Source organism: Desmodus rotundus, chromosome 3 (assembly GCF_022682495.2).
Source record: "Desmodus rotundus isolate HL8 chromosome 3, HLdesRot8A.1, whole genome shotgun sequence".
NCBI lineage: Eukaryota > Metazoa > Chordata > Mammalia > Chiroptera > Phyllostomidae > Desmodus > Desmodus rotundus.
The window spans coordinates 96,232,917-96,256,547 of NC_071389.1; the positions used below are offsets into that span (position 1 = coordinate 96,232,917).

The following is a 23,631-nucleotide window of genomic DNA, read 5'->3' on the forward strand; positions in this document are numbered from 1 at the left end:
TGATTTTAGTGGGAAAGCTCTAAGTTTTTGTTCATTGAGTATGATGTTCGCTGTACGTCTCTCATATATGGCCTTTATTATGTTGAGGAATGTTCCCTGTATCCCCACTTTGCTGAGTGTTTTTATCAGAAATGGGTGCTATACCTTATCAAATGTTTTTTCCACATATGTTGATATGATCATGTGGTTTTTGTCTTTGCTTTTGTTTATGTGGTGTATTATGTTTATTGATTTGCGAGTATTGTACCATCTTTGCATCCCTGGGATGAATCCCAATTAATCATGGTACATGGTCTGTTTAAAGCACTTCTGGATGCGGTTTGCCAATATTTTGTTGAGAATTTTAGCACCTATGTTCATCAGCGATATTGGACTGAAGTTTTCTTTGTTTGTTATGTCTTTATCTGGTTTTGGGATTAGGATGATGTTGGCTTCATAAAAAGAGTCTGGGAGTCTTCCATCTTCTTGAATTTTTTGAAATACTCTGTGGAGGATGGGGGTTAACTCTCCCTTAAATGCTCTGTGGAATTCTCCTGTGAAACTGTCTGGTCCAGGGCTTTTGTGTGTTGGAGGCTTTTTGATTACTGTTTCAGTTTCATCAGGTGTTATTGGTCTGTTCAGGCTTTCTGCTTCTTCATTCACTTTTCTAGAAATTGGTCCATTTCATCTAGGTTTTCAAATTTCTTGGCATACAGTTCTTCATACTAATTTCTTACAATCCTTTGTATTTCTGTGGTATCAGTTGTAGTCTCTCTTCTTTCATTTCTGATTGTGTTTATTTGGATCCTCTCCCTTTTTTTCTTGATGAGCCTGCTTAAAGGCTTGTCGATTTTGTTTACCTTTTCAAAGAAACAGCTCCTGGCTTCATTGATCCTTACAATTGTGCTTTTAGTCTCTATGTCATTTAATTCTGCTCTGATCTTGGTTATTTCCTTCCTTGTACTTGCTCTGGGTTGCCTTTGTTGTTGTTCCTCGAGTTCTTGTAGGTGTAGGGGTAGGTTGTTTATTTGAAAATGTTTCTATTCTTTTTAGGTAGGCCTGTATTGCTATGAACTTCCCTCTCAGGACGGCCTTTGCTGTGTCCCATAGGTTTTGGATTGCTGTGAGTTCATTTTCATTTCTTTCCAGAAACTTTTTGATTTCTTCTCTAATCTCATTCTTGACCCATTCATTGTTTAATAGCATGCTACTCACTCTGCATGTTTTTCAGTGTTTTTTTTTTTTTGGCGGGGGGGGGAGTTCCTTGGGGTTTGTTTCTAGTTTCAGTCCCTTGTGGTCAGAGAAAATTCTTGATATGATTTCAATTTTCTTGAACTTGTTGAGGCCTGTTTGGTGTCTTATCATGTGGTCTACCTTTGAAAATGTTCCATGTGCATTTGAAAAGAATGTGTATTTTGCTTCTTTGGGATGAAAGGATCTATATCTATCAGGTAAGTCCATTTCATCTAGGGCATTGTTCAATGCCACAATATCTTTGTTGATATTTTGTTTGGAAGACTTGTCCATCCTTGACAGTGTGCTGTTAAAATCCCCTACTATAATTATGTTGCTGTCAATATCTTTCTTGAAATCCTCCAAGATTTTCTTTATGTATTTGGGTGCTCCTATGTTGGGTGCATATATATTTACAATGTTTATGTCTTCTTGGTGCATTATTCCTTTGAGTATTATGAAGTGACCTTCTGGGTCTGTCTTTATGGCCCGTTTTTAAAGTCTATTTTGTCTGACATGAGTATTGCTACCCCTGCTTTTTTTCCTGTCTATTTGCTTGGAAAATTTTTTTCCAGCCCTTCACTTTCAGTCTGTGTAGGTCTTTTGTCCTGGGGTGGGTCTCTTGTAGGCAGCATGTGTATGGGTCATACTTTCTTATCCATTCAGCTATTCTATTCTATGTCTTTTGATTGGAGCATTTAGTCCATTTACATTAAAGGTTATTATTGATAGGTACTTATTCACTGCCATTTTTTCGTACCTGTGTTCCTCTCTCTCTCTCTCTCTTTTCCTTCTTTTCCTTAAACAGTCCATTTGGCATCTCTTGGAGAGCTGGTTTGGTGGAAGAGTATTCTTTTAGACTTCTTTTGTCTGGGAACCTCCTTATTTGGCCTTCTATCTTGTTTGAGAGCCTTGCTGGGTGAAGTAGCCTTGGTTGCAGGCCTCTGGTTCCCATTACTTGGAATATTTTTTGCCATTCTCTTCTGGCTTGGAACGTTTCCATTGAGAAGTCAGCTGCTAACCTTATTGGGGCTTCCTTGTATGTTACTTCCTGTTTCTCCCTTGCTGCCTTTAAGATTCTCTCTTTTCCTTCGAATTTTGCCGTTTTAATTATGCTGTGTCTTGCAGCGGGCCTCATTGGGTTCCTCTTGCTTGGGACTCTCTGTGTTTCCTGGATTTGTGTGACTTTTTCTCTCCTCAGATTTGGGAAGTTTTCCATCATTACTTTTTCAAGCAGGCTTTCTGTCCCTTGCTCTTCTTCTTCTCCTTCTGGTATCCCTATTATACGGATATTATTATGTTTCATGTTGTCCTGCATTTCCCTTAACCCGTCTTCATTCTTTCAGAGCCTATTTTCCTTTTCTTGCTCATTCTGGGTGTTTTTTGCTACCTCGTCCTCCAGTTCACTGATCCGATCCTCTGCTTCATCAAGCCTGCTTTTGATTCCTTCTACTGTGTTCTTCAGTTCAGAAATTGTATTCTTCATTTCCTCTTGGCCCTTGTTGATAGTTTCTATATCCTTTTTCATGTTGATATAGTTTGCAGTGAGTTCATTGTATTTTCCCTGTAGTTTCTGACAATTCTCTGTGAGCTCATTAAGCTTCCTTATAACCAATGCTTTGAACTCAATATCTGATAGTTGACTTGCCTCTTTTTCATTTAGCATTCTTTCTGAGACTTCCTCCTTTCCTTTCATTTGGAGATTGTTTCTTTGTCTTCCCATTGTTGGTGAGACTCTTCCTGTTAGCCTCTGCTTCTTAAGTTTCTCTGTCTGGCCCCCTGCATTGACGGTGTAAACTTCTGTGGTAGAATACCTGTGCGATTCAGTGGTATAGTCTCCGTGATCTCCCCAGCTTGCTGATCTTGGGCTGTGATTTATGCTGGCTCTGTGTATGTCTTTAGTTTTTGGTTGTTGTTGGGTCTCTCTTTGGTGTGTCCTTCCCACCAGCTGGTTATGTGAGGGTCAGTCCATCCCCACATCTTGTTTTCTGTTGTGCAGGTGTGGGCAGGTTGTGTTGAAGCTGGTTCTTCTGTGTTTCCAAGGTTTTGAGACTTTTGGTCTTGCTCTTGTTCAGTTGTTTGTTCTGAGTAATTTCTCCACTATTTAGTTGTATTTCCAGATAGGTCCTGGGTTGAGTTAGTGTGGCTTCCACTCCCTCCTTCACTTTCTTCTGTTCTTAGCTGTTGGTGGTTCCTTTGTTGATGGGTTCCCTCTTCCAGGAGGTATCCTAGTGTTCACAGTTTCTACCTACTCTTTTCTGTGATAGGTTGGAGGGGTAAAGCTAAATGGTTTAAGACAGCAGGAGTGTGTTCTATGATTTTTAAATTACCAGCCCTTAGAGAAGAGACGGGAGATCCTTTGGATATGTATACTGTTAACCATGATAATTCACCCACCTAGCCACTTTTTAGAAAGGGTGGAAAGAAGATAAGACTCTTGTTGTGGGGGGGAAGACTTCTGAGTTGGATCTAGAAAGCTGTGAGCTTGTGGGAGGTCAGATTATGTGGTAAAGTGAGAGTAAGGGTAGAAGATAGGTGTAATGTGTGAGAGAATAGAGTTAACCACACCAGTAATAAAATTCAGGAAACAGTGAAGTGGGCTGAGATCTGGGAGGGGTTCTGTGTAGTATTTACAAATGTATGGAACAGCTATTATTTACAATAGTAATGGAGCAACAATCATATGACAGAATCTATGTGATCTGGATAACTAGAATAGGGAGTAAAGTTCCTAGAGTAGTGTGCTAATGGAACCCAAGTGAAGTGAAAGACAGTTAATTAACAACACACTATGAAAGAGAGAACAAGGGGAAACAGTCAAACAATGCAAATTAACCAGTCAAGCGAAGAGGACTGAACAGAAAGAAGAGAAATAAAAGAATACTAATAAAAAGAGTGATGTAAGAACAATGAAAAGAATAATAATACAAATATACAATAACTTGGAAGTTCTCTGGCATAGCAAAGTGAAATTTGTTTCACTGTCTCAGCTGTTGGAATGTCCCCTCTTTGGGTCCAACTCTGGTGTTTTCAGAGTTTCAGGTTTTATTGTGGGAATTAAAAAAAAAAAGAAGGAAGGAAGAAGAGATATAAAGGGAGAGAAAGAAGGAGTAGATCAAGAAAGAAGGAAAGAGAGGAAGAAGGTGTTAAATGAAAAAAATAATATTAATAAAGAATTAGTTAAAAAAAAAAAAAAAAAGAACAAAAAATAAAAACCAGCCTGCTGGCTTCAAACTGGCCAAGCCAGTTTTGCTGTTCTTTTTGGCTTCAGCCCACACAGGGGGCTTAGTTTAGCTCTTCTCCATTTCCAACCAGCTCCTCGCCATCCTGCAGCCCAAGAGCCCCCAGTCCTGCAGCTTCAGGCGCGCAACATCCTGAGAGCTATGGGTGTGTGCATGGGGCCTTCCTTCTTGTTCCCACTCCTTGGTGCCTCGGATGTGGGCTCGGTGACCTCCTCCCCACAGTGGGAGCACCAGGAGGCGGGTTGGAGAGGAGACTGGAGCTGCTGCTGCAGGAGAATTCCCCAAACTGTCCCCAAGTGTCTCTTTATTTTCACTTTTTCTTTCTGAGAAATTCCTCCTGCTCAATCCTGCTGCTCCATACAAGGAAGGGCCCGTCCTCTCACAATGACCACCTCTCCAGCTAGACTGGGGGACTGTCCGGGTCAGGGCCCAACACAACCCAACTCTCACTCTCCCCAGCTGGTGCACATGGTTTCTGTGGGTTTACCACTTCGTCCTTATTGGCCTCCTTGCAACTCAAGCAACCAGGTCTCTCTTGGTGCTGCTCAAATCTTTTTTGGCAGGGGAGGGAGCCATTAACTCAGCTCTCTCCCAGGAGTCCTGCAGCAGGCCTGGTACGTGCCAGCCCTGGGGTTACAGTTGCCCTGGTCCCCATGCTGGTCCCAGGGATATTATTGTCCTGAAGCAATCACCTTAACTGTCTGTTTTTTTCAGTGTCCTCTATACTTTTTGGTCTCCTATCTTCATAAACGCTGGGGTACTGTTGGCTGTTTGCTTTGTTCCTCAGTAGATCAGCTAGGTGTTTCACCCATTGCAGGGGAAAGTGGACTCCACTCCCACCTATATCTCCATCATCTTCCCAGCTCTTTCAACAAAGCAATCTTTAGGAGCACAATGCTGTAGCCAACACACTTCCTGCTTTTAAACTATATTACAAAGCTATAGTAATCAAAACAACACAGTATTGGCATAAAAACAGACACATTGATCGATGAAACAGAATAGAGAGTCCATGAATAAACTCATACATATAAGGTCAATTAATTTACAACAAAAGAGTCAAAAATATAGAATGGTGAAAGGACAGCCTGTTTAATAAATGACAGTTGAAAAACTGAACAACATGCAGAAGAATGAAACTAGATTACTATTTCACATCATACACAAAAATTAACTCAAAATAGATTAAAACTTGAATATAAAACCTGAAACCAAAATCTTCTAGAAGAAATCATAGGAAGTAAGCTCCCTGATATCAGTTGTGGCTATGATTTTTAGAATCTGACTCCAAAAGCAAAGGCAACAAAGGCAAAAGTAAATTAATGGGGCTATATCAAGTTAAGAAACTTCTGCATAGCAAAGGTCATCAACAAAATGAAAAGGCAATGTATTAAATAAAGAAAAATGTGCAAATATATATCTTATAAGGAATTAATATGTAAAATATATAAATAACTCATGTAATTCAATAGCAGAAAAACAAACAATATGATTTGAAAATGAGCAGAGAATCTGAGTAGACATAGAAATACAGACGGCCAACAGGTGCATGAAAAAATATCCAGCATCACTAATCAGGATACTGCATATCAAAACCACACTGAAATATCACCACATACCTGTTAGAATGGTTATAATCAAAAAGACAGGAAATATAATGTGTTGGTGAGGATGTGGAAAAAAGGGAATGCTTATGCACTGTTGGTCATGATGTAAATTGGTGCAGCTACTATGGAAAACAGTATGGAGTTTCCTCAAAAAAATTAAAAAAAAGAACTACAAGATTAACCAGCAATTCTACTTCTGGGTATTTGTCAAAGAAATTCAAAACACTAATTCAAGAAAAAGGGGATGCATCGCTTTGTTCATTGCAGTATTTACAATAGCCAAAATATGTAAGCAAATGTGGTGTCCATCAATAGATGAATGGGTAAAGAAGATGTGATACAAATACACACATACACACATGCATAATAGAATTTACTCAGCAATAAGAAGAATAAAATCTTACCATTTGTGACAACATAGATGGACATAGAGGGTATTTTGGTAAGTAAAATAAGTCAGACACAGAGAGACAAATACACATGATGTCACTTATACATGAAATTTTAAAAATCAAAACTGAACAAAACAAAACAAAAACAGGAAAATGAGGGAAATGGCCCCTGCCCAACAGCTGCACAGGCAGGTGTGGCTTAGTGGATTGAGTGCTGGCCTACAAACTGAAGAGTCGCCAGTTTGATTCCCTGTCAGGTCACATGCCTGGGTTGCGGGCCAGGTCAGGTCCCAAGAGGGGTCTTGCCAGAGGCAACCACACATTGACGTTTCTCTCCCTCCCTTCCCCTCTGTCTAAATAAAAAAATAAAAGACTCATAGAAAAAAAAAGAACAAATTAATGGTTCCAAGAAAGGATGGGGTGGGGAATGGGTGAAAAAGATAAAGGGAAATATAGTCAATAATAGTGTGAAAATTGGCACAGTAACAGAAGGTTACTAGATTTAGTGTAGTGATCACATTGATAAATTACACCAAAACTTGTGCCAACTACATTTTAATAAAAACATGAAAAAAGTATATGCAAAATTAAATACTATTCAGCCATTGGAAAGAATGAAACCTTGCCATTTGCAACAACATTGATGGGCTTTAAGGACATTATGCTAAGTAAAATAAGTTAGACAGAGAAAGACCATATGATCCTACTAATATGTGTAATCTAAATAACAACAACAAAAAAGGATCCAAGATGGCAGTGGAGTACATGGCAGCTGTAGTCAGCTTCACCCAGGGGAAAAAAAAAATGGAATTACAACTAAAACAGAGAACAATCAACCTGAATAACCAACACAAGACAAACTGAACAGAAATCTTGTAACCAAGGATTTTACAGAAGAAGCCACATCAAGACTGGTAGGAAGGGCAGAGACACAAAGTGGGCTGGCCCTGCTCCTACAGGTGGCTGAGATTCCAGAGGTTTATCTCAGCTGCAAAGGTTTGCCCTGAGGAGTGTGGGGTCTCAACCTCATGCCTGGATCCTCAGCCCAGACCTCCAGAGCTAGGAAGATGCACTCTTATAACATCTGGCTGTGAAAATCAGCAGAGATTCTGTCCCCCAGGGATAGACAAAGGTCTTCTGGAGGTATAGGCACCCTATTCAAAGGCCAATGCACAGGATCTCTTTCACGGCAACTCACCCTGGGCTCTGGGCAGATGGAGGGCAGAGCAGACTAGGGTCATGTGAGGAGTCAGGTTTGTGGCTCTAGGAAGAGAGCTGAAGGGTCAGCCACCAGGATCCCTGGGTTGAGTTCTTCTCCCACATTGCAGACACCATCTCTCTAGGGTGGAGCACTGCCCTCCTTACAGCATCAGCTTCAGGGAAAGCAATAGCCCTACCTTCTGGTCTCCTTATCATCCTACCCTGTGAAGCTCTCGCCCTGCAGAAGAGTCCATTGCTGGGGTCAGAGAGTAGAAGTTTGGGCAGACTCAGGGGGTGTCAATGCTGAGTTGTGCAGCTGTGGGGCAGGGGCCATTTCCCTCATTTTCCTGTGAACCTGAGATCTGCTACCCCACCCTCCAGTGGTAGCTCCCAGTGACTCCACCATCTGGACTCCTTGTGGGCCCTCCTTGGGAAGGAGGTATGGGCAGATTCCAAGACACAGTTGTGTGGCCATGGAACAAGGGGCATCCCTCTAACCTTCACCCTTGTTTGACCGGTACCTCCTCCTCACGTGAGATCCACTAGCCTCATCATCCTGACTCCCAGGGACCCATCCTGCTGGAATTAGGATCATGACAGAATATAGGAAAGACTGAGTCGTGTGGCTCTAAGACAGGGCCCTTTTATCCTTTGTGTGTCAGAATGATGCAAAGCCCTTTATCCACATCACCAAATCTTGGTCTGTTTGGGCCTGATAAATGCTGCTGGCCCCACCATGACAACTCACCGAGACCCTACCCCACCACAAGAGTCTGCAGGCATCTGGTGGGTGGCAACTACACTTGATATACTCTAGTACTTTCATCAGTTGCCTCAGACCCAGCACTGACACCAAGTGTGAACCTGTATCAAACTGGTAAATGCCACTCACTTCTACCTGGTGACTCACTGAGAACTTTCCTCCTGCAACTCAAGTACCATCAAAGTCTCTTTCAGTGACTGAGACTAACAGGCAGCTGGCAGATGGAGGCAGGCAGAAGATCTCAGGGTGCCTTGGGACTTTTGCTGACCTGCCCCCAGGCTCAGTGCTGGCAAAAGCCAGCCTTAGTGAGCAGCTAGGTCCTTCCAATAAACAGCCAGGAGCCATCAGAGGCAGATATAAAATGTGTATTGCTTCATAGCTCCCAAAAGATTGACCAGGGTCAGTAAAGGGCAGTGTCTGACATTGCACCAGAATCCCTCCCAAGAATCCCCAGAACCAACACATTCAGTGGCCAGCTTTAGACGACATCAGAAAAGGACTTAATTAACCTCACAAGTGGCATATCCAAAGGGAGATCTTGGCAGGTACAAGGCCCTGCTGAGGCAAATTCCTCTTAGTGTGGTCAGCACCTGCACAGCAGCACCATACACTGTGGTTAGGGTCAATCCTCACTGTCAGCCAACATTAGGTTCAATCCCATGCATGAATGGGCCAATATCAATCAAGACTCAATTACAACAGGAGGGCTCACATAACCCACAGGAGGGACATATCTGGTGTACTCAGCTCAAATAATCAAGTAGACTGTGCCACTTGGTCCCACAGAACACTTACTACATAAGACCACCCTACCAGAACTATGAAATCATAGCAGAGCTACTTAGTACATAGAAACAAAAACAAAGAGGAAACCAAAATGTGGAGACAAACAAGACTAAAGTAAAAAAACAGGAAAAATTTCCAGAAAAATATCTAAATAATATAGAGGCAAACAATTTACCAGATATAGATATATAACCATTTTTTAAAATGGTTATAAGGATGCTCAAGTAATAGTGAGAATCCAATAAAGACATGGTAAGAATTTAAAAAGTAGAAATCATGAAAAAGAACCAATCACAAATGAATAATACAATATATGAAATAAAAAATACACTAGAAATAATAAACAGTAGATTGGATGAAGCAGAGGATCAAATCAGTGGTTTGGAAGAAAAGGTAGCAGAAAACACCAAATCAGAGCAGAAAAAAAAATAATTAAAAAAGAGGGGGATAGCTTAAAGTACTATTGGGACAACATGAAGCACAACAACATCCACCTCATAAAGGTACCAGAAGGAAAAGAGGCAAAACAAGTGATCAAGAAAATGTTTAAAGAAATAATAGCTGAAGGAAAACTTCCCTAACCTTGTGAAGAAAAAAGACATACAAGTCCAGGAAGTGCAGAGGGTGCCAAACAAGATCAACCCAAAGAAACTCATGCAAAGACATATCATAATTGAAATGGAAAAGAGTAAAGACAAAGAGACGATCCTAAAAGTAGCAAGAGAAAGACAATTACCTGCAAAAGGGCTCCCATAAGACTGTCAGAAGATTTCTCAACAGAATCATTTCAGGCCAGGAAGGATTGGCATAAAATATTCAAAAGGGTGAAAAGCTAGGACCTACAAACAAAACTTACTTTACCCAGCAAGGCTATTGTTTAAAATTCAAGGAGAAATAAAGAGCTTCCCAAACAAGGAAAAGCTAAAGGAGTTCATAAGTACCAAACCAGTATTACAAGGGACATTAAAAGGTGTTCTTTAAGAAGTGGAAGAAAAAAACCCCAAAAACAGAGAAACATAATTATAAAGAATAAAATGACAATAAATTTGCACATCCATAATCACTTTACTGTTATTTTTCACTCATCATTTGAGATTGTTTACTGATTTTTTTCAAAGAGGGAGGGAGGGAGAGAAAGAGAGAGAGAGAGAGAGAGAAACATCAATGTGAGAGAGAAACATCAATCAGTTGCCTCCTGTACACACTCCAACCAGGGACTGAACCCACAACCTAAGTATGTGCCCTGACCAGGAATTGAACCCACAACCTTTTGGTGTATGTATGATGCTCCAACCAGCTAAGCCCCATGGACTGGCCTATCAACAATCACTTTAAATATAAATGGCTTAAATGTGCCAATCAAAATACATAGAGTAGCTGAACAGATATGAAAGCAAGACTCATATATGTGCTGTCTACAAAAGACCCACCTCCGAACAAAAGATACACATAGACTGAAAGTAACAGGATGAAAAAAGACTTCTTGCAAATTGAACTGAAAAATAGCTGAGGTAGTAATACTTACATCTTCAAAAACAGAATTTGTTTTTAATCCTAATTACTAATTTTTATTACTGAGTTAAAAAATCACATAACATCAGAGTAAACATTTTAAAGTATACAACTCAGTGGCTTTTAGTGTATTGACCATCTTGAGCACCCATCACCACTATCTAGTCCACAATATTATCATCATCCTAAAAAGAATGGTGTACTCATTAAACAGTCACTTCCCTATCTTCCCTTCCCCCATTCCTAGCAAATATTAACTTGCTTTCTGTCTCTGTGGATTGGCCCATGCCAGATATTTCATTTAATTTGGGTTTTTTAAAAAATTTTAATCTATATTGTATTTTTCCATTACCATTTAGTCCCCTTATACACTCCCTCCCTCCAGCAATGACCACATTGTCCAGGTCCATGAGTTATTTTACCTTTTAGCTCAATCCTTCCACTCCCTCCCTTCCCCCACCCCATTAGCTGTCATCCTGCTCTCCATCTATGAGACTGTCCCCATTTTCCTTGTTATAGATGCCACATATGTATGAGACCATATGGTACTTTTCTTTCTCTGACTGATTTATTTCACTTAGCATAATGTTCTCCAGGTCCATCCATACTATTGCAAAGGGTAAAATTGTCTTCTTTTTATGGCCGAGTATTCCATATGTAAATGTCCCATGGCTGTTTTATCCACTCATCTACTTATGGACACTTGGGCTGCTTCCATATCTTGGCAACTGTAAATAATGCTACAATGAACAGAGGGGTGCTTATGTTCTTTTGAATTAATGTTTTGGGTTCTTTTGGATATATTACCAGAAGTGGGATCACTGGATCAAAAGGCAGATCCATTTTTAATTTTTTGAGGTATCTCCATATTGTTTTCCACAGTGGTTGTACCAATCTGCATTTCCACCAACAGTGCAAAACTGTTCCTCTCTCTCAACATCCTCACCAGCACTTATTGTTGTTGATTCATTGATGATAGCCATTCCAACAAGTGTGGAATGGTATCTCATTGTGGTTTCATTTTGCATTTTTCTGATGATTAGTGATATTGAGCATCATTTTATATATCTATTGGCCACTTGTATGTCCTCTTTGGAGAAGTGTCTATTCAGGTTCTTTGCCTATTTTTAATTGGGTTTTTTTTTTTTTGGTGTTGAGTTTTGTAAATTCTTTATTAAAAACTTTGGATATTATCCCCTTACCAGATGTATCAGCAAATATGTTCTGCCATTCTGTGGGTTGTCTTTTTATTTTATTGATGATTTCCTTTGCTGTGCAAAGTTTGTTGACGTCCAAGTTGCTTATTTTTTCTTTGTTTCCATTGCCTGGGGAGATATATCTGATAAAATATTTCTATGGGCAATAGGATTTTGCTGCCTATGTTTTCTTCTAGGATTTTTATAGTTATGGGTCTAACATTTAAGTCTTTGATCCATTTTGAATTTATTCTTCTGTGTGGTGTAAGAAGGTGGTCTAGTTTCACTTTGCTGCACATATCTATCCAGTTTTTCCAACACCATTTATTGAATAGACTATCTTTAGCCCATTGTATATGCTTCCTTTGTCAAATATTGACTATAAAGATGTGGGTTTATTTTTGGGCTCTCTATTCTGTTCCATTGGTCTATGTGTCTATTTTTATGCAAGTATCATGATGTTTTGATTACTATGGCCTTATAGTATGGTTTGATATCAGGTAGAGTGAATCCTCCAACTTTGTTCTTCTTTCTCAGGATCACTGTTGCTATGCATGGCCTTTTGTGGTTTGATATAAATTTTTGAAATATTTGTTCTAGTTCTGTGAGGTACATCATTGAAATTTTGATAAGAATAGCATTGAATCTATAGATTGCTTTGGGCAGTATGGACATTTTAGTGGTGTTAATTCTTCCTATCCATGAACATGGTATGTGCTTCCACTTATTTGTGCCTTCTTCTGTTTCTTTCTTCAGTGTCATAATTTTCTGAATACAGGACTTTTACCTCCTTGGTTAGGGTTTATTCCTAGGTATTGAATTCTTTTTGTGGCAATTATGAATAAGATTTTTTTATTTCTCTTTCTGTAAGTTCATTATTGTCATATAGAAGTTCAACTTATTTGTGGATATTAATATTATATCCTGCTACTTTGCTTAATTCATGTATCAGTTCCAGTAGTTTCTTGGTGGAATAGTTGGGGTTTTTTATATACAATACCTTGTCATCTGCAAATAAAGACAGTTTTACTTCTTCCTTTCCGATTTGGATGTCTTTCATTTCTTCTTCTTTTCTGATTGCTGTGGCTAGGACTTCCAACTTGTTGAAAAAGAGAGGTGAAAGTGGACATCCCTGGCTTTTCCCCAATCTTAAGGGGAACGCTTATAGTTTCTACCTGTTGAGTATGATTCTGGCCCTAGGTTTGTCATATATGGCCTTTATTGTGGTTAGGTATGTTTCCTATAATCCCACTCTAAGAGAGTTTTTATCATAAATGAGTGCTAGACTTTATCAATGCTTTCTCTGTATCTATTGATATGATCATGTGGTTTTTATCCTTCATTTTGGTTACGTGGTAAATCACCTTTATTGATTTGTGAGTGTTGTACCAACCTTGTACCCTGGAATAAATCCCACTTGACCATGGTGTATGATCTTTGATGCATTGCTGTATTCAGTTTGCTAGTATTTTGTTGAGAATTTTAGTGTCTATGTTCATCAAGGGTATTGATTGTCCTATAACTTCTTTCTTTGTAGCTTATTTATCTGGTTTTGGAGTTAGGAAAATGTTCTCCTCATAAAATGAGTTTGGGAGTGGTCTTTCCTCTTGAATTTTATGAAATAGTTAGAGTAGAAGAGGTGTTAGTTCTTCTCAGAATGTCTGGTAAAATTCACCTGAGAAGCCACCTGGTCCAGGGCTTTTGTTTTTGGGAGTTTTTTTTTTTTACTACTGCCTCAATTTCACTAGGTGTAATCTCTCTATTCAGATTCTCTGATTCTTTCTGCTTTAGTTTTGGAAGATTGTATGTGTCTAGGAATTTATCCATTTCATCCAGGTTGTCCAGTTTATTGGCAAATTATTGTTCATAATATTTTTACAATCCTTTGTATTTCTTTGGTGTCAGTTGTTATTTCTCCTCTTTAATTTCCGATTATTTGCATCGTCTCTCTTTTTTTTCTTGATGAGTCTGCTTAAAGATTTCTCAGTCTTATCTTTTCAAAGAACCAGTTCTTGGATCCATTGACCTGTTGTATCATTTTTTAGACTCTATTTTGTTTATTTCTGATCTGATCTTTATTATTTCCTTTCTTCTACTTACTTTGGTCTTTGTTTTTTTCTGTTCTTTTTCAAGTTCATTTAAGTGCGAAGTTATATTGTTTATTTGTGCATTTTCTTGTTTTTTGAGGTAGGCCTATAATCTATGAATATCCCTCTGAATTCCCACTGCTTTTCCAGTGTCACACGGATTTTGGGTTGTTGTCCTCCGTTTCATTTGTTTCAAGCTATCTTTCTTTTTCATCTTTGATCTCATTTTTGACCCATTCATTGTTGAATAATATGTTATTTAGCTTCAATGTCTTTGTGTGTTTTTCAGTGTTCTTCTTGTGATTGATTTCTAGTTTCATAGCATTGTGGTCAGAGAAGATGGTTGATATTTCAATCTTCTTAAAATTTTCGAGACTTGTTTTGTGTCCTAATATGTGGTCTGTCCTAGAAAATGTCCCATGTACACTTGAAAAGTATGTATATTCTGTTGCTTTGAGGTGAAATGCTCTGAAAATATCAATTAAATCTGTTTGATCTAGTGTGTCATTTAAAGCCACTCTCTCCTTCTTGATTTTCTGCCTGGAAGATCTGTCCATTGATGTCAATGGAGTGTTAAAGTCCACAACTAAGACTGTATTTATGTCAATCTCTCCCTTTATGTCCATCAAGATTGGCACATATTTAGGTGTTCCTATGTTGGGTGCATAAATATTTACCAGGGTTATATCCTCTTGTTGGTTTGTCCCTTTTATCATTATGTAAGGGTCGTCTTTCTCTTACTATAGCCTTGGTTTTAAAGTCTATTTTGTTTGGATGTAAGTACTGCTACCCCAGCTTTTTTTTTCTTTTCATTCACATGAAATATATTTTTCCATCCTTTTACTTTTAGTCTATGTGTATATTTCAATATTAGATGGGTCTCTCAGAGGCACTATATATATGGGTCTTGTTTTCTTATCCATTCAGCTACCTTATGTCATTTGGTTGGAGTGTTTAAGCCATTTACATTTAAAGTGATTATTGATAGATATGTATTTAGTGCCATTTTATTGTTAGACTATTTTCCTCTTTTTTTTTAAAGGGCTGGTGAGTGCCCATGGGTCTCGAACCACCCTCACAAGCAAGAGTGATTATTAAGCGAAGCTTGAATTGAAGTACCTGCTGAGCTAAAGCCAGCCCAAATTTTCCTCCTTTTCTCCTCCTCCTCCTCCTTCTCCTCCTCCTTTTCCTTCTCCTTCTTCTTCTCCTTCTTCTTCTCCTCCCTCTTCTTCTTCTTCCAAGCCCTTTAACATTTGTTGTAGTAATGGTTTGGTGTTAACAAACTCCTTTAGCTTTTTCTTGTTGGGAAAGTTCCTATTTCTCTGTTGATTTTAAATGATAGCCTTGGTAGGTAAAGTAGCCTTGGTTGTAGGCCCTTGCTTTTCATCACCTTGAGTATTTCATGCCACTCCCTTCTTGTCTGACTAGTTTCTGTTGGGAAATCAGATAATAGTCTAATTGGTACTCCCTTGTATGTAACTACCTGCCTTTCTCTTGCAGCTTTTAGGATTCTTTCTTTGTCTTTAAGACTCATCATTTTAATTATGCATCCCAGTGTGGAGCTCTTTAGGTCTAACTTATATGAGACTCTCTGGGCTTTCTGGACTTCTGTGTCTTTTCCTTTCATCAGATTAAGGATGGTTTTGGTCATTATTTCTTCACATACGTTCTCAATCCCTTGCTTGCTCTCTTCTCGTTAGATATTTCCATGATCAGGATGTTGTTACACTTCATGTTGTCCAAGATGTTTCTTAAGCAATTCTTGTTTTTTTAAATTCTTTTTTCTTTTTGCTCTTCTGCTTGGGTGTTTTTTCTACCTTGTCTTCCAAGTCAGTGGTTCAGTCCTCTGCTTCATCTAATCTACTGATTAATCTTTCCAGTGTATTATTTATTTTATATATTGCATTCTTTATTCTGGATTAGTCCTATTTCTGGACTAGTTCTTTTTTCATGCTGTTGACTTTGTCTTCCCATTTTAGCAGATTCTTTGTATTTTCAGCCTTAATTGTTAAACTAATCGGTGAGGCAGCCTCTACTGTAATCAGTATCCTGGATTAAGCACCACAGTGTGGGACAGAGTACTTCCTGTGGGCAGTGCTATTGGTTCTCCTCAGGCTGATGCCACTTAGAGATAAGTGCTCTGCCTGAGAAAAATGGCTTCTGCCATGTGGGGAATGACTCAGCACAGGGATCCTGGCAGCTGTTCCTTCAGTTCTTTTCCCAGAGCCACCAACCCCAGACTCACCTCAAGCATCTCTAGCCCACTCTGCCCTCCCTCTGCTGGAGCTCAGGGTAAGTGGCTCCAAATGAAATTTTGTGTCTTGGCCCTTTAAGAGGCTCTCTGAGTCTAGCCATCTGTCCCTGGCGGGCAGAAACCCTGCTGCTTTTCACAGTTGGATGTTATCTGGGTTCATTTCTGGCTCCAGTGCTGCAGGCTGGGGATCCCAGCTTTGGGTTTAGACACCACAGTTCTCAGGTAGCACTCCCTGGCCACAAATATCCCTCTGGAATTTTAGCTGCCACCATGGGAGCCCAGCCAGCCTTTTTGCACCTCCTGTGCACTCCCTACAAGTCTCATTGTGGTGTGGTGGTTTCTTCTGTCAGTTATTGGTTATAAGGCTTCTCTCCAGCTAGTGTTCAGTTGCTTATTCAGGATGAATTCTCTACAGTTTAATTGTTATTCCAGATTGGTCCTCTGAAGGGATTAGTGTAGTTTCTACATACTCTTCCACCACCTTGGATCCTCATGAAATAGACTAAAACAAAGGCTATATAATACAAGGTAAATAAGGACCCTAAATAATGGGGAAAAAGGGATCAATCTAACAAAAGGCTCTAAGCTTTGTGAACATTTATGCACCTTACATAGAACCACCTAAATACATGTATATATAGCAAATCTTTATTTTCAGCATTCTTAGAGCTTTATTATGTGACTAGCATGGTTATCAGTGCTTTACTGTGCATTATTAATTATTTAGGTTATATAAGGACCCTGATATATGTTGAATATTACCATGTTTGTTGAAGATAAGAACCCTGTGGTACTATAAGGCTTAGCTCATCTTTCCAAGGGTTTCATCTCTGTGATGGTAAGAGCCAACCCTCAGACCCAACATTGTGCCTTCGGAGACCTTGTTCTTAGCCATCATGCTCAGATATAAATGAGATTACACTATAATTTGCCTCCCATTCTTCTTGTTTAAGCTCCAAGATTTTAAAGAGAAAAACTTTAAAAGTGAGGCCTACAACACTCAGAACTAGTTAATGAAATAAAGAAAAAGAGGAGGAGAAGAAAACATAACTACTTAGACTTCCCCAGAAACAGATCCATGGCTCCAGGGATGATACAATCACATCTCCAAACAGTGTTTATAAGCCTTCCTCTTTTTTTGTTTTTAATTGAGGTGACATTGGTTAATAAACCATACAGGTTTTGAGTACACAGCTCCATAACATATCATCTGCATACTGCATCGTGGGTTGACCTCCTGCGACAGGTCTCTTTCTGCCACAATTTCTCCCCCCTTCACTCTCTTCCACCTCCCACATCTCCCTTTTCCTCTGGCAAACACCATACTGTTGTCTGTGTCTTCATTTTTTCTTAACCTCCTCACCTTTTACAACAAGCCTCCTAAACCCCTTCCCCTCTGATGGTTATGAGTCTCTGTATCTATTAATCTGTTTCTATTTTGTTTCTTAGTTCATTGTGTTCAATAGATTCCACATACATGTGCAATCTTATGATATTTGTCTTTCTCTGACTGGTTTTTATTTCACATAGCAAAATACCCTCTAGGTCCATCCATGCTGTCATAAAAGGTAAGATGCCCTTTTTTATTACAGCTGAGTAGTATTCCATTGTGCAAATGTACCACAGCTTTTTTTTCCACTCATCATCTACTGATGGGCACTTGGGCTGCTTCCAAATTTTGGTTATAGTAAATAACACCACAATGAACATAGGAGTGCATATATTATTTGAAATTAGGGTTTTTTGATTCTTTAGATATGTTATCAGAGTGGAATGGTTAGGTCATAGTGCAGTTCCATTTTTAATTTTTTGAGGAAACTCCAAAATGTTTTCTACAGTGACTACACCAATCTGTATTCCCACCTACACTGCATGAGGGTTCCCTTGTGTTCTTGCAAACACTTGCTTGTTCATTTATTGATGATAGCCATTCTGACAGGTGTGAGTTGATATACATTATGTTTTTAATTTGCATTTCTCTGATTAGTGATGTTAAGCATCTTTTCATATGTCTATTGGTCATCTATCTGTATATCACCTTCAGATAAGTGTCTATTCAAGGACTTTGCCCATGTTTGTTTGTTTGGTGTTGAGTTGTCTGAGTTCTTTATAAATTTTGGATATTGACTTCATATCAGATGTATCATGGCAAATACGTCATTCCATTCAGTGGGTTGTCTTTCCATTTAATTGATAATTTTCTTTGCTGTGCAAGAGCTATTTTGTTTGATATAATCCAATTTGTTTATTTTTTCCTTTGTGTTCCTTTAGTCCATTTGTTTCCCTTGCCCTAGGAGAAATATCAGAAAAAAATATTGTTATGAGACATGTCTGAGATTTTACTGCCTATGTTTTCTTCAAGGATTTTTATGGTTTTGTGACTTACATTTTATTTCTTCTTTTCTAACCACTATGGCTAGGACTTCCAGTACTATATTAAATAAAAGTAGTGAAAATGGACATCCCTGTCTTATTCCTGATGTTAAGAGAAACACTTAGTTTTTTCTGTTGAGTATTATGTTGGATGTGGTTTTTTCATATATGCCCTTTATTTCATTGAGGTATGTTCTCTCTATTCCCACTTTGCTGAGAGGTTTTCTGTTTTTTTCTTTTTATAAATGGGTGCAGGGTTTTATCAAATGCTTTTTCTGCAACTATTGATATGATCATGTGGTTTTTACCTTTCATTTTGTTTATGTGGTGCATCATGTTTATTGATTTGCAATCATCATATCAACCTTGCATCCCCAGAATAAATCCCACTTGATCATGGTGTATGATCTTCCAAAACTGAATAGGGAGGAATCAGAAAATCTAAATAGACTGATTACAACTAATAAAATTAAAGCAGTAATCAAAAAACTCCCAACATACAGACTTCTGGCCAAGATGGAGGAATAGGTAGACATACTGTGCCTCTTTGCACAACCAAAAGAAGGACAACAACAAATTTAATAACAAAAAACAACCAGAACTGACAGAAAATCGAACTGTATGGAAGTCCGACAACCAAGGAGTTAAAAAGAAACATTCATTCAGACCAGTAGGAGGGGTAGAGATGGGCAGCCAGACCTAGAGGAGTTGTGGCAAGGCGGCAGCTGAAGGACCGGGCCGGCAAGGCAATGGATGGCGGACCGGGCGGTCCCACACTTGAGTGCAGATAAACCGGGAGGAACAACTGTGGAGCGAGATAGACTGCACAACCCAGGGCTCCAGCTTGGAGAAATAAAGCTTCAAAGTCTCTGACTGAAAATACCTGTGGGGATTAAGGCAGCAGCGGGAGAACTCCCACTCTCACAGTAAAGTTCCTGGGAGAGACCCACAGGGTCCTAGAACGTACACAAACCCACCCACCCAGAACACAGTACCAGAAGGGCCCAATTTGCTTGTGGGTAGTGGGAAAGTGACTGAAAACTGGCAGAGAGCGGAGCGGGAAGCATTGTTCCCTCTCAGACCCCTACCCAACATACAGCAGCTACAAGGCAGTCACGTGGGTTGCCTCACTCTGGTGAACACCTAAGGCTCCACCCCTTACTACTAATCGGCATTCCAAGACAAAAAAAAAAAAAAAAAAGCAGCCCAAATAAAAGAACAGATCAAAGCTCCAGAAAAAAACAACTAAGGAACAAAGAGATGGCCAACCTATCAGATGCACAGTTCAAACCACTGGAAATCAGGATGCTAACAGAATTGGTTGCATATGGTCACAAAATAGAGGAAAAAATGAAGACTACTGTACGTGAAATAAAGGAAAATGTACAGGGAACCAACAGTGACAGGAAGGAAACTGGGACGCAAATCAACAATTTGGACCAGAAGGAAGAAATAAACATTCAACCAGAACAGAATGAAGAAACAAGAATGCAAAAACATGAGGAGAGGCTTAGGAACCTCTGAGACAACTTTAAATGTTCCAACATTCTAATTATAGGGATGCCAGAAAGAGAAGAAGAGTAGGAAATTGAACACTTATTTGAAAAAATAATGAAGGAGAACTTCCCCAATCTGGTAAAGGAAATAGATTTCCAGGAAGTCCAGGATGCTCATAAGAGTCCCAAAGAAGTTGGACCCAAGTAGGAACATACCAAGGCACATCATAATTACATTAGCCAAGATCAAAGATAAGAAGAGAATCTTAAAAGAAGCAAGAGAAAAGGAGACAGTTACCTACAAAGGAGCTCCCATTAGATTAGCAGCTGATTTCTCAACAGAAACCTTGCAGGCAAGAAGGGGCTGGAAAGAAATACTTGAAGTCATGAAAGTCAAGGACCTACATCGAAGTTTACTCTATCCAGCAAAACTATCATTAGAATGGAAGGGAAGATAAAGTGCTTCTCAGATAAGGTCAAGTTAAAGGAGTTCATCATCACCAAGCCCTTATTATAGGAAATGTTAAAAGGACTTATCTAAGAAAAAGAAGATCAAAAATACGAACAGTAAAATGACAACAAACTCACAGTTATTAACAACTGAACATAAAACAAAAAGAAAAACAAACTAAGCAAACAACTAGAACAGGAACAGAATAACAGAAATGGAGATCACATGGAGGGTTATCAGTGGGGGAGTGGGAGGAGGAGTGAGTGGGAAAAGGTACAGAGCATAAGTGGCATAAGTGGTAGGTAGAAAATAGGCAGGGGGAGGGTAAGAATAGTATAGGAAATGTAGAACAAAGAACTTATATGTATGACCCATGGACATGAACTAAAGGGGGACAATGAAGGTGGGAGGGAATGTGCAGGGTGGAGGGGAGTAAAGGGGAGGAAATGGGACAACTGTAATAGCATAATCAATAAAATATATTTAATTTTTAAAAAAGAAATAAATAAAATCTTAAAAAGAAAAACTCCCAACATACAAAATTCCTACACTGGACAATCACAGATGGATTTTATCAAACATTTAAAGAAAAGGTAACACATATCCTTCTCAAATTATTCTAAAAAACTCAAAAGAAGGGAAGACTCCTAATCTTATTTTACATGGTCTACATTTTCCTAATTCTAAAACCAGATAAAAAACATGACAAAGAAAGAAAATTATAGGCCAATATCCCTGATCAACAGAGATGCTAAAATTTTCAACAAAATATTAGCAAACTAGATTCAGCAATACATTAAAAAGGTAATAGACCATGATCAAACCCACACTTTATGGTCATATAATATTTGACAAAGGAAGCAAGAACATACAATAAGGTAAAAATAGTCTATTCAATAAAAGGTGCTGAGAAAATTGGATAGATAGATGCAAAAAAAAAAGAAAAAGAAACTAGACTACCTTTTTACACCATACACAAGAATAAGTTAAAAATGAATTAAAAACTTAAAAGTAACAGTCAAAGACAATAAAATATCCAGAAGAAAACATAGGCAGTATAATTGCAAACATTTCTCATAGCCATATTTTTTTCTGATACATCTCCTAAGGCAAGGGAACAACAAAAACAATAACAAAAATAAACAAATGGGACAACACCAAAATAAAGTTTTTCCACAGCAAAAGGAAATTTTCAACGAAATGAAAAGACAACCCAGTGAATAGAAGACCATATTTGTCAATGATACATCTGATATGAGGTTAACATCCAAAATTTATAAATAACTCAACACCAAACAAACAAACAATCCAAATTTAAAAAATGGGTAAAGGACTTAAATAATCACCTCTCCAAAGATGACATAAGGATTGTCAGTGGACATAAGAAAAAATGCTGAACATCACTAATCATCAGAGAGATGCAAATTAAAAGTGCAGTGAGATATCACCTCACAGCTTTCGGAATGTCTATCATCAATAAATTAACAAACAAGTGTTTACAAGGATGTGAAGAAAAGGGGAGTCTCGTGCTCTGTTGATGGGAGTGCAGATTGGTGCAGTCTCTGTGGAAAACAGCACTGAGTTTCCTCAAAAAATTAAAAATGAGCTCTGATTGGTGTGGCTCACTGGGTTGTGCATTGTCCTCATGAAGCAAAAGGTCATAAGCTTGATTCCCAGTCAGGGCACATACCTGGGCTGTAGTTTTGGGCCACAGTCAGGACACATAGGAGAGTTTCTCACATCAATGTTTCTTTTCTTTTCTTCCCCTCCCCTCCCCTCTGTCTAAAAATAAAGAAAGAAATATTTTTTAAGGATTAAAAATGAAACTGCCTTATGACCCTTTGATTCCACTTCTGGGAATATAACTGAAGAAACACAAAACCCTAATTTGAAAGAATGTATGCACCTCTATGTTCACTGCAGCCTTATTTACAATAGACAAGATTTGGAAGCAGCCCCAGTGTCCATCAGTAAATGAAGAGTGGATAAAAACACTGTGGTACATTTACACAATGGAATACTACCTAGGCATAAGAAAGAAGGAAATGTTACCTTGTGCCATAGCAAGGATAGACCTGGAGAGCGTTATGCTAAGTGAAATAAGCCAGTTAGAGAAAGACCAGTACCATATTATTTTACCTACATGTGGAATCTAATAAACAAAATAAACTAAGAAACAAATAGAAACAGACTGACATTTCCAGGAAGTCCAGGATGCTCCTACAAAGATGGGATGGGTTTGGGGACTTGGTAAAAACAGTAAAGGAATTAAGGCGTGGGGGAGAATAAAAAACCATTGTCACAGACAACAGCATGGTGACTACAAGAGGGAAAAGGGGGTATGGAGGGGAGGAAGAGAGTAAAAGGGTATAAATGGTTACAGAAAGATAGTTTGGGTGGTGAACACACAAAACAATATACAGATGACGTGTAATAGAACTGTATACTTGAAACCTGTATAATTTTATTAACCAATGTCACCCCCATAAATTCAGTTAAATATAAATATTTTTTAAAAAACAAAGAAAAATCAAGCTCATACATACAGAACATAGAATGGTGGTTGCTAGATTTGAGGGGTGGGATTTGGGAAAATAAGTAAAGGGGTCAAAAGATACAATACCTAACGTCTCATAGGCTTGTTATAGGAATCCAACACAATAGGTTGGAATGCATTTGTAGGCTCTAGTTTGATTTTTTTGTTTTTATCATCACCCAAATACATTTTTTTCCTTTACTTTTCAGAGACAGAGGAAGGGGCAGAGAGAGAGAAAGAAACATTGATGTGAGAGAGAGACATCTATCTCTTACCTTCTCGTTCACACTTACCCTCCAATTGGGGATCAAACCCACGACCTGGGTATGCGCCCTGAAAGGGAATAGAACCCCGTGGCCTCTCCACCTACCAGACAACGCCCCAACCAACTGAGCCACACCAGCCAGGGACTAGTTTGATTTTTTTTAGAAAACTATTTAAAATAAATGTTTCATTGGGCAGCAGTGAGCAAGCAAGCACAGAGCTGTCAGAGAGCAGGGGGAGAGCAGGAAAAAGGAAGTTAC

At 38.8% G+C, this 23,631-nt stretch overlaps 1 protein-coding gene across 2 annotated transcripts in view; it reads right to left on the reverse strand.

Moving 5' to 3' along the window:
• SOWAHC (sosondowah ankyrin repeat domain family member C) overlaps nucleotides 1-23,631 on the reverse strand; it is a 74,534-nt gene that overhangs the window by 10,027 nt on the left and 40,876 nt on the right. The gene's annotated exons all lie outside the window — the stretch shown is intronic.